The following is a 12,339-nucleotide window of genomic DNA, read 5'->3' as shown; positions in this document are numbered from 1 at the left end:
CCAGCGGTCTCTTTCCTTCAGGTTTCCCAACCAATACCCGGTGCACACCTTGTCCCATCCATGCGCGCTACATGCCCCGCCCATCTCAATCTTCTCGACTTAATCACCCTGACAATACTGGGGGAGCAGTACAGATTTTTAAGCTCGTCATTGTGCAGTTTTCTCCACGCCCCATTGTCTTCTCTCCTAGGCCCAAATATCCTCCTCAACACCCGATTAATCAAAATCTACCTGTAAGTATATAAGCAATGCATTGATTTTACCAAATTGTATAAACACAAAACATAAACATTTAGCCTCCTACTTATTAACAACGACATACAAATTAATGTGAGAAAATTAACATCACATTATTCTGAGTTATCAGAGTAGCAAAAGGTCTTTTTACACGGAAGTCATTAAAAGTTTTAATATTATTCAGACTGACCTAAAGAAGATAGACAACAGGTAAAAGCCAAGAAGAAATTCATTTTTGCTGCTAGCTACACAAATATCCATGGACGTCCAAAGTCTACGAAGGCAGAAAAGTTCAGTATTTGCTGGATTCAAACGTATTAGTATTATAGCGCACACATTTTCACATGCAACGTATCTTCAAAACTGATTTAGTTCTTAGATTTGTGGGTAAAATAATTGAAAAAGACAACAGTACACTGAAATATTTACAATTAAAATCTTACCAGTTACCAAAAAATGCAAATCAGAGTGAATTATTGTAAAACCAAATAAAACCATTTTGAAACTAATGTTAACATATTTATTATTCTTTATCCCATAAAAAAATCATACAAAGTTTACCTGTACATATCGTATGCAAAATATAATGGGGCTATACACACCTCAAAAGCCTCTTTGGAAATGGTGAAGGTTTAAATTCCACATCATAATGAATGGCAATTTTGTTCCGAAGCGTTGACAAGTCCAGTTTTTCTTCCTTTAGTCCCACAACCTGTCCTATTTGGGATCTTTAATGTCTCAATTCCTTTAGTTACAGCTGCAACATCAGCGTCTCCAGTCTGTTGCCTTACGGTGCCTGCGATTTCATCAATGAACAACAAAATACATTTTAAATTTATAAATATTCTTTATTCAAGAAAATAAGAACTGAGATCATTTCAAACCATTTTGTGACTTATTATTTGATCTGGAAAAGTACAGTTAAGTTAAAAAATTATTTTAAAATTAAATTTCCAACACAAACATTTAATTTCAAAGTTATCGATCAACCGCCTTCCTGAGCACAATATCAGAATTTTCGTAATGAAAATAAAAATTTGCATATGGATACAAAGTAAAATATGCTTCAGGCCACTGACATTTTCTGACTTTGTAATATGAAGTGTCTTGGAGTGTGGGTAAACTCACATTCCAGAGGCAATTGGAAATTGTAAAGGCTTGTCTTATTTTATGTAACAATGCTCTAAGAATTGCATAGCTGTGATGATTGTGAATTGAGCCACAAATTTAACCAACTAGCTTCTATTACATTTTTCAGGACAGTATACACCTTGTATACAGGACAAACAGGCTTCCATCATCACCACTGTCTCACAACAGTGTCATATTACCTGGTATCCATCCATAATCTATTTATATTATATTTGTAATTATTTGTCTCAAATTTATTGCTTAGAATGCACACCTGGATATTCAGAGCCTGAATTATAAATATTTATACAATTTTTAACGCTGAATGCAGTGTCGTCCGTTATCTCGACACACGCATTCAACTACATTATTCTTCTTAACGTCGTGTGAAACACCTTTGGTATTTTATGTATCGCTATTTACCAAGACATGAGACTGTTTTTGTTGTCTCACAAAATTATGTTACACAAATTCTTAAATTCTTACATCCAAATTTTGAGACTGCGATGTTCTGTCTGTTGTGCAGATGGTACTTTGCGTTCTTTGCAAAAACTAGCAATATTCCAAGGGAGACTGCTAATATTTCAAGATAGCAACTCCATCACATGTGAAGAAATAATTTTAGAAGGCGCAAGGCTTGCTTGGTATGTTGGCGGTAGCATAGCTGCTGGTAGGGCCTCCCTACCCAGATTGGTCGAGGGGGGAGAGGTCAGACTAAGACAGGTACTCAGGTCCTCCAGGTTGGGGGTTGCACTTTAAAAAGGAAGATGATTTTAAACCTCAATCAAAGCCTCGGACAGACGGACCTAACAGAGGATAGGACCAAATGAAAGAGGAGGATTGAGGAGGCCATGGACGGAATATGGACCGGACAGCCATAGAAGAAGAGCGAGGCTTGCTTAGAAGCAAGAGGTCAGCTCATTGAGACTCCTCTATCACATAAGGTAAGCTGCAGTGCTTAGGGAGGTGATAAATCTACCGTCCTTCTAGTAGAACCTTGAGCACGCATCAAATTGATGAACCATGAACACAAGTCGTGTTAAAGCTCGGTCCGTCTGCTCAGCAGTAGTTTCTTCCGTGTACGTTTTGGTAGAGATTGTTTCGTATGAATATATATTGATTCAATATGAATACAATATTGCATGTAACAGATTCTGTGTATTACCTGGCAATTGAAAATAGTTGAATACTTAGTTGGAAGGCCATTGTATTGTCTTGCTCTGTCTGTGGCAACTGCAGGTACTTAAAAGGAACAATGTTGTCCATTGATGTAACAACGCCTGTCTGGAACATAACAAGAAATATCCAGTTGAAGCACAACCAGTCACAGTCACTCTGTTAATGCTAGCACACGCCCACCAACTAGGTAATTACTTAGACTTCCTGGTTAGAACAAGAATGAGATATAATACTGAAGTGGATATTAAGAAATATGACTAAAAGCAGCTCACACGAGATTTGCTAGACACATGTCGGAGGCCATCTCAAAGGAATACTTACAAATTAAGATACTACACCTCAATCAAAGCCTCGGACAGATGGACCTAACAGAGGACCGAATGGAAGAGGAGAATCGAGGAGGCCACGGACCGAATACAGACCGGAGAGCCAACAAATTTATGGACAAGGTGGAAGATTACTAAAGATAACTATGACATCACCTGAAAAGCAATAATGAAGCTGTTCTTTCGAATGCCAGAAGATGGACGTCGGTAGTCTGTCAGTAAATATCCTCCGTGACATTATCATGGACAGAAACAGAAAGCTATTCCTTATGCTGACAGTGGTTTACTAATGAATTTCAATTTTAAATTAGTTACACACAAATTTATAACACTGCTTAGTGGGCACGCAATACTATTCTGTTGTGCGTGACTAGAACAAGTGTATTTTCATTCAATCTTATGTAAAGGATTCTTACTAAAGCTTAATACCATGACACAAATTTTTACTATATTATTATTATTATTATTATTCAGTGTTCTGTCTTACGACAGGTCCATTGCTCTGCCCAAAAAGAGCTCTCCAGTTTTCCCTATTCTCAGCTTCTCGTTTTAATTCCTGGAACTTCATCTTCTTTCCTTCTTTCAGATCGTCGGTTAGCTGTATCAGTCTTCTTCCCAGTCCTCGCTTTCCTTCAACTTGGCCTTCGATGATATCACATTACATAACTAAAACTGCCAGTATGCTTCCTATTATATTTGTCTTACTGAACATAAAAACACATCAGAATCTTTCTGATAGAAACATCTTTTTCATTTTAGAGTGGAAAACTGTCTACAGTGAGAACAAAACTTTTGTTTATATTACATGCGCTATCACACCTTCAATTGTGTTCCAAGCAACATCACTACAGGAAAAATTTATAAATAGTTGGTTTCTACTACAGTTTTCATTCCTTTAGTCCCACAACCTGTCCTATTTGGGATCTTTAATGTCTGAATTCCTTTAGTTACAGCTGCAACATCAGCGTCTCCAGTCTGTTGCTTTACAGTGCCTGCAAGTTCATCAATGAACAACATCCTTTAGTTTAGTCCTAATAAGGATCTATGGAATGTAAATAAACTCTACTCCCTAACATACCTGAATAATGCATTTCCTTATCCAAGTCACAAACATTCCAGGTGCTTCATTCTGTCTGGTTCTTCACATCTCCAACTCCACCTAAGCTGGTTCCCCATCACACACACAACTGCTCTTCTGAAACACTAATATTCAGATAACTTGGTCTGCCATCTCTTGGTAATATTACTCCACGATATATGCATAAAAGAGGGGAGATACAGTTCACAAGGCAGTTGCCATTCAGCACATCCTATTCAGTATTAAACCTCGACCCGACACAGTAATACTTCTAGATGTCTTCCGCTAGACACGTCATGTCTCTATCAACTCATCACCGACTAATATTGAACATCAGATGAACCACGCCATATAAAAAACAATACCTTCGTTCTAATATATAAGAGTAATCTGATAATAACATTTTCAATAAACTGCATAACATTGTAAATGATTGTAATTCGAGTTTTAGATTTACCAATCTAATTTATACCTGAGGACGGTTAAATATAACCGAAACATGTCGTAAGAGACGTTCCAATTTGTAAATCGATCATTCGATGCGGAACGTGAAATGATATTTTAAATATTTTATTATCTTATTAAAAATTGTGATTTGACGGAAAAAATATTAAAATATCAACCTAATTCACAATATGACGCAAATATACTACCTTATTAATAGTTTTATTAAATAATGTAACTGTTCATATCAGATCACTACAGTTCATACGCTAACCAAAGATCCTGATTGTATCCTCCAAGTGTGGTTACAAATGCAACAATCAGTGAGGAAAAGGTTAAGCTTGCGACCCTTTCAAGGCACCCTCACAATTCATTCTGACCCGCAATTTCAAAACCACTGGACCAGAGCATGTATTGTTACAGAAACAAAAATTTAGGATTTTGAAACCTAAAGAATGAAGCTTCATACATAATGTGCAATTACATTCAGTAATACTCTTAAACCAGAGAAGAGCTGTACCAATTAATACATCCTCGATGTCAACATTCATCTACAAATAATGCTATAATGGAGGCAGCAGTCATTAATTCATAATCACAATGAGAAAAGACCTGATTGCAATGTACTGTTAAATGCAGCAACACATGGCAACCACATTACGTTTGGTCCCTAAAATCTCGGCTAGCTCTTAAAATTGTATTGAATTTTACCAACACTGACAATAACAAACTGTAATCAAAATCTAACTAACTAACTAACTAGATGGCTTACCGAACCCGAAGGTTCATCACCGAATTAACCAAAGCCTTCCACTAGACCCTGTCCTGGGCCAACAAAATCCATTCTCCTTCAACTCCTATCTCCCATAGATCCTGCCTGAGATTATCCTCCCATCTATGTCTAGGTCTCCCCAGCGGTCTCTTTCCTTCAGGTTTCCCAACCAATACCCGGTGCACACCTTGTCCCATCCATGCGCGCTACATGCCCCGCCCATCTCAATCTTCTCGACTTAATCACCCTGACAATACTGGGGGAGCAGTACAGATTTTTAAGCTCGTCATTGTGCAGTTTTCTCCACGCCCCATTGTCTTCTCTCCTAGGCCCAAATATCCTCCTCAACACCCGATTAATCAAAATCTACCTGTAAGTATATAAGCAATGCATTGATTTTACCAAATTGTATAAACACAAAACATAAACATTTAGCCTCCTACTTATTAACAACAACATACAAATTAATGTGAGAAAATTAACATCACATTATTCTGAGTTATCAGAGTAGCAAAAGGTCTTTTTACACGGAAGTCATTAAAAGTTTTAATATTATTCAGACTGACCTAAAGAAGATAGACAACAGGTAAAAGCCAAGAAGAAATTCATTTTTGCTGCTAGCTACACAAATATCCATGGACGTCCAAAGTCTACGAAGGCAGAAAAGTTCAGTATTTGCTGGATTCAAACGTATTAGTATTATAGCGCACACATTTTCACATGCAACGTATCTTCAAAACTGATTTAGTTCTTAGATTTGTGGGTAAAATAATTGAAAAAGACAACAGTACACTGAAATATTTACAATTAAAATCTTACCAGTTACCAAAAAATGCAAATCAGAGTGAATTATTGTAAAACCAAATAAAACCATTTTGAAACTAATGTTAACATATTTATTATTCTTTATCCCATAAAAAAATCATACAAAGTTTACCTGTACATATCGTATGCAAAATATAATGGGGCTATACACACCTCAAAAGCCTCTTTGGAAATGGTGAAGGTTTAAATTCCACATCATAATGAATGGCAATTTTGTTCCGAAGCGTTGACAAGTCCAGTTTTTCTTCCTTTAGTCCCACAACCTGTCCTATTTGGGATCTTTAATGTCTCAATTCCTTTAGTTACAGCTGCAACATCAGCGTCTCCAGTCTGTTGCCTTACGGTGCCTGCGATTTCATCAATGAACAACAAAATACATTTTAAATTTATAAATATTCTTTATTCAAGAAAATAAGAACAGAGATCATTTCAAACCATTTTGTGACTTATTATTTGATCTGGAAAAGTACAGTTAAGTTAAAAAATTATTTTAAAATTAAATTTCCAACACAAACATTTAATTTCAAAGTTATCGATCAACCGCCTTCCTGAGCACAATATCAGAATTTTCGTAATGAAAATAAAAATTTGCATATGGATACAAAGTAAAATATGCTTCAGGCCACTGACATTTTCTGACTTTGTAATATGAAGTGTCTTGGAGTGTGGGTAAACTCACATTCCAGAGGCAATTGGAAATTGTAAAGGCTTGTCTTATTTTATGTAACAATGCTCTAAGAATTGCATAGCTGTGATGATTGTGAATTGAGCCACAAATTTAACCAACTAGCTTCTATTACATTTTTCAGGACAGTATACACCTTGTATACAGGACAAACAGGCTTCCATCATCACCACTGTCTCACAACAGTGTCATATTACCTGGTATCCATCCATAATCTATTTATATTATATTTGTAATTATTTGTCTCAAATTTATTGCTTAGAATGCACACCTGGATATTCAGAGCCTGAATTATAAATATTTATACAATTTTTAACGCTGAATGCAGTGTCGTCCGTTATCTCGACACACGCATTCAACTACATTATTCTTCTTAACGTCGTGTGAAACACCTTTGGTATTTTATGTATCGCTATTTACCAAGACATGAGACTGTTTTTGTTGTCTCACAAAATTATGTTACACAAATTCTTAAATTCTTACATCCAAATTTTGAGACTGCGATGTTCTGTCTGTTGTGCAGATGGTACTTTGCGTTCTTTGCAAAAACTAGCAATATTCCAAGGGAGACTGCTAATATTTCAAGATAGCAACTCCATCACATGTGAAGAAATAATTTTAGAAGGCGCAAGGCTTGCTTGGTATGTTGGCGGTAGCATAGCTGCTGGTAGGGCCTCCCTACCCAGATTGGTCGAGGGGGGAGAGGTCAGACTAAGACAGGTACTCAGGTCCTCCAGGTTGGGGGTTGCACTTTAAAAAGGAAGATGATTTTAAACCTCAATCAAAGCCTCGGACAGACGGACCTAACAGAGGATAGGACCAAATGAAAGAGGAGGATTGAGGAGGCCATGGACGGAATATGGACCGGACAGCCATAGAAGAAGAGCGAGGCTTGCTTAGAAGCAAGAGGTCAGCTCATTGAGACTCCTCTATCAAATAAGGTAAGCTGCAGTGCTTAGGGAGGTGATAAATCTACCGTCCTTCTAGTAGAACCTTGAGCACGCATCAAATTGATGAACCATGAACACAAGTCGTGTTAAAGCTCGGTCCGTCTGCTCAGCAGTAGTTTCTTCCGTGTACGTTTTGGTAGAGATTGTTTCGTATGAATATATATTGATTCAATATGAATACAATATTGCATGTAACAGATTCTGTGTATTACCTGGCAATTGAAAATAGTTGAATACTTAGTTGGAAGGCCATTGTATTGTCTTGCTCTGTCTGTGGCAACTGCAGGTACTTAAAAGGAACAATGTTGTCCATTGATGTAACAACGCCTGTCTGGAACATAACAAGAAATATCCAGTTGAAGCACAACCAGTCACAGTCACTCTGTTAATGCTAGCACACGCCCACCAACTAGGTAATTACTTAGACTTCCTGGTTAGAACAAGAATGAGATATAATACTGAAGTGGATATTAAGAAATATGACTAAAAGCAGCTCACACGAGATTTGCTAGACACATGTCGGAGGCCATCTCAAAGGAATACTTACAAATTAAGATACTACACCTCAATCAAAGCCTCGGACAGATGGACCTAACAGAGGACCGAATGGAAGAGGAGAATCGAGGAGGCCACGGACCGAATACAGACCGGAGAGCCAACAAATTTATGGACAAGGTGGAAGATTACTAAAGATAACTATGACATCACCTGAAAAGCAATAATGAAGCTGTTCTTTCGAATGCCAGAAGATGGACGTCGGTAGTCTGTCAGTAAATATCCTCCGTGACATTATCATGGACAGAAACAGAAAGCTATTCCTTATGCTGACAGTGGTTTACTAATGAATTTCAATTTTAAATTAGTTACACACAAATTTATAACACTGCTTAGTGGGCACGCAATACTATTCTGTTGTGCGTGACTAGAACAAGTGTATTTTCATTCAATCTTATGTAAAGGATTCTTACTAAAGCTTAATACCATGACACAAATTTTTACTATATTATTATTATTATTATTATTCAGTGTTCTGTCTTACGACAGGTCCATTGCTCTGCCCAAAAAGAGCTCTCCAGTTTTCCCTATTCTCAGCTTCTCGTTTTAATTCCTGGAACTTCATCTTCTTTCCTTCTTTCAGATCGTCGGTTAGCTGTATCAGTCTTCTTCCCAGTCCTCGCTTTCCTTCAACTTGGCCTTCGATGATATCACATTACATAACTAAAACTGCCAGTATGCTTCCTATTATATTTGTCTTACTGAACATAAAAACACATCAGAATCTTTCTGATAGAAACATCTTTTTCATTTTAGAGTGGAAAACTGTCTACAGTGAGAACAAAACTTTTGTTTATATTACATGCGCTATCACACCTTCAATTGTGTTCCAAGCAACATCACTACAGGAAAAATTTATAAATAGTTGGTTTCTACTACAGTTTTCATTCCTTTAGTCCCACAACCTGTCCTATTTGGGATCTTTAATGTCTGAATTCCTTTAGTTACAGCTGCAACATCAGCGTCTCCAGTCTGTTGCTTTACAGTGCCTGCAAGTTCATCAATGAACAACATCCTTTAGTTTAGTCCTAATAAGGATCTATGGAATGTAAATAAACTCTACTCCCTAACATACCTGAATAATGCATTTCCTTATCCAAGTCACAAACATTCCAGGTGCTTCATTCTGTCTGGTTCTTCACATCTCCAACTCCACCTAAGCTGGTTCCCCATCACACACACAACTGCTCTTCTGAAACACTAATATTCAGATAACTTGGTCTGCCATCTCTTGGTAATATTACTCCACGATATATGCATAAAAGAGGGGAGATACAGTTCACAAGGCAGTTGCCATTCAGCACATCCTATTCAGTATTAAACCTCGACCCGACACAGTAATACTTCTAGATGTCTTCCGCTAGACACGTCATGTCTCTATCAACTCATCACCGACTAATATTGAACATCAGATGAACCACGCCATATAAAAAACAATACCTTCGTTCTAATATATAAGAGTAATCTGATAATAACATTTTCAATAAACTGCATAACATTGTAAATGATTGTAATTCGAGTTTTAGATTTACCAATCTAATTTATACCTGAGGACGGTTAAATATAACCGAAACATGTCGTAAGAGACGTTCCAATTTGTAAATCGATCATTCGATGCGGAACGTGAAATGATATTTTAAATATTTTATTATCTTATTAAAAATTGTGATTTGACGGAAAAAATATTAAAATATCAACCTAATTCACAATATGACGCAAATATACTACCTTATTAATAGTTTTATTAAATAATGTAACTGTTCATATCAGATCACTACAGTTCATACGCTAACCAAAGATCCTGATTGTATCCTCCAAGTGTGGTTACAAATGCAACAATCAGTGAGGAAAAGGTTAAGCTTGCGACCCTTTCAAGGCACCCTCACAATTCATTCTGACCCGCAATTTCAAAACCACTGGACCAGAGCATGTATTGTTACAGAAACAAAAATTTAGGATTTTGAAACCTAAAGAATGAAGCTTCATACATAATGTGCAATTACATTCAGTAATACTCTTAAACCAGAGAAGAGCTGTACCAATTAATACATCCTCGATGTCAACATTCATCTACAAATAATGCTATAATGGAGGCAGCAGTCATTAATTCATAATCACAATGAGAAAAGACCTGATTGCAATGTACTGTTAAATGCAGCAACACATGGCAACCACATTACGTTTGGTCCCTAAAATCTCGGCTAGCTCTTAAAATTGTATTGAATTTTACCAACACTGACAATAACAAACTGTAATCAAAATCTAACTAACTAACTAACTAGATGGCTTACCGAACCCGAAGGTTCATCACCGAATTAACCAAAGCCTTCCACTAGACCCTGTCCTGGGCCAACAAAATCCATTCTCCTTCAACTCCTATCTCCCATAGATCCTGCCTGAGATTATCCTCCCATCTATGTCTAGGTCTCCCCAGCGGTCTCTTTCCTTCAGGTTTCCCAACCAATACCCGGTGCACACCTTGTCCCATCCATGCGCGCTACATGCCCCGCCCATCTCAATCTTCTCGACTTAATCACCCTGACAATACTGGGGGAGCAGTACAGATTTTTAAGCTCGTCATTGTGCAGTTTTCTCCACGCCCCATTGTCTTCTCTCCTAGGCCCAAATATCCTCCTCAACACCCGATTAATCAAAATCTACCTGTAAGTATATAAGCAATGCATTGATTTTACCAAATTGTATAAACACAAAACATAAACATTTAGCCTCCTACTTATTAACAACGACATACAAATTAATGTGAGAAAATTAACATCACATTATTCTGAGTTATCAGAGTAGCAAAAGGTCTTTTTACACGGAAGTCATTAAAAGTTTTAATATTATTCAGACTGACCTAAAGAAGATAGACAACAGGTAAAAGCCAAGAAGAAATTCATTTTTGCTGCTAGCTACACAAATATCCATGGACGTCCAAAGTCTACGAAGGCAGAAAAGTTCAGTATTTGCTGGATTCAAACGTATTAGTATTATAGCGCACACATTTTCACATGCAACGTATCTTCAAAACTGATTTAGTTCTTAGATTTGTGGGTAAAATAATTGAAAAAGACAACAGTACACTGAAATATTTACAATTAAAATCTTACCAGTTACCAAAAAATGCAAATCAGAGTGAATTATTGTAAAACCAAATAAAACCATTTTGAAACTAATGTTAACATATTTATTATTCTTTATCCCATAAAAAAATCATACAAAGTTTACCTGTACATATCGTATGCAAAATATAATGGGGCTATACACACCTCAAAAGCCTCTTTGGAAATGGTGAAGGTTTAAATTCCACATCATAATGAATGGCAATTTTGTTCCGAAGCGTTGACAAGTCCAGTTTTTCTTCCTTTAGTCCCACAACCTGTCCTATTTGGGATCTTTAATGTCTCAATTCCTTTAGTTACAGCTGCAACATCAGCGTCTCCAGTCTGTTGCCTTACGGTGCCTGCGATTTCATCAATGAACAACAAAATACATTTTAAATTTATAAATATTCTTTATTCAAGAAAATAAGAACTGAGATCATTTCAAACCATTTTGTGACTTATTATTTGATCTGGAAAAGTACAGTTAAGTTAAAAAATTATTTTAAAATTAAATTTCCAACACAAACATTTAATTTCAAAGTTATCGATCAACCGCCTTCCTGAGCACAATATCAGAATTTTCGTAATGAAAATAAAAATTTGCATATGGATACAAAGTAAAATATGCTTCAGGCCACTGACATTTTCTGACTTTGTAATATGAAGTGTCTTGGAGTGTGGGTAAACTCACATTCCAGAGGCAATTGGAAATTGTAAAGGCTTGTCTTATTTTATGTAACAATGCTCTAAGAATTGCATAGCTGTGATGATTGTGAATTGAGCCACAAATTTAACCAACTAGCTTCTATTACATTTTTCAGGACAGTATACACCTTGTATACAGGACAAACAGGCTTCCATCATCACCACTGTCTCACAACAGTGTCATATTACCTGGTATCCATCCATAATCTATTTATATTATATTTGTAATTATTTGTCTCAAATTTATTGCTTAGAATGCACACCTGGATATTCAGAGCCTGAATTATAAATATTTATACAATTTTTAACGCTGAATGCAGTGTCGTCCGTTATCTCGACACACGCATT

At 36.6% G+C, this 12,339-nt stretch overlaps 1 protein-coding gene across 24 annotated transcripts in view; it reads right to left on the bottom strand.

Moving 5' to 3' along the window:
* Positions 1-12,339, bottom strand: part of LOC147871597 (fatty acid synthase-like) — a 65,944-nt gene that overhangs the window by 16,944 nt on the left and 36,661 nt on the right. For 19 of the 24 annotated variants that reach the window (XR_015538612.1, XR_015538613.1, XR_015538616.1 and 16 more), the window contains 7 exons: positions 11,452-11,645; positions 9,258-9,382; positions 7,840-7,958; positions 6,146-6,339; positions 3,952-4,076; positions 2,534-2,652; positions 840-1,033 (listed from right to left, as the gene is read on the bottom strand). The gene's annotated coding sequence lies outside the window, so the exon portion shown is untranslated. Of the gene's footprint in view, positions 1-48; positions 232-839; positions 1,034-2,533; positions 2,653-3,951; positions 4,077-5,354; positions 5,538-6,145; positions 6,340-7,839; positions 7,959-9,257; positions 9,383-10,660; positions 10,844-11,451; positions 11,646-12,339 lie in introns of all 24 variants that reach the window. The other 5 variants (XR_015538623.1, XR_015538620.1, XR_015538621.1 and 2 more) reach the window with 5 other exon arrangements.

Source organism: Zootermopsis nevadensis, unplaced genomic scaffold, assembly GCF_977971745.1.
Source record: "Zootermopsis nevadensis isolate Lab colony 2312 unplaced genomic scaffold, Znev_1.0 Znev_ptg000045l, whole genome shotgun sequence".
NCBI lineage: Eukaryota > Metazoa > Arthropoda > Insecta > Blattodea > Termopsidae > Zootermopsis > Zootermopsis nevadensis.
Note: the sequence above shows the minus strand (reverse complement) of the source record. Positions and strands in the feature narration are given on the sequence as shown.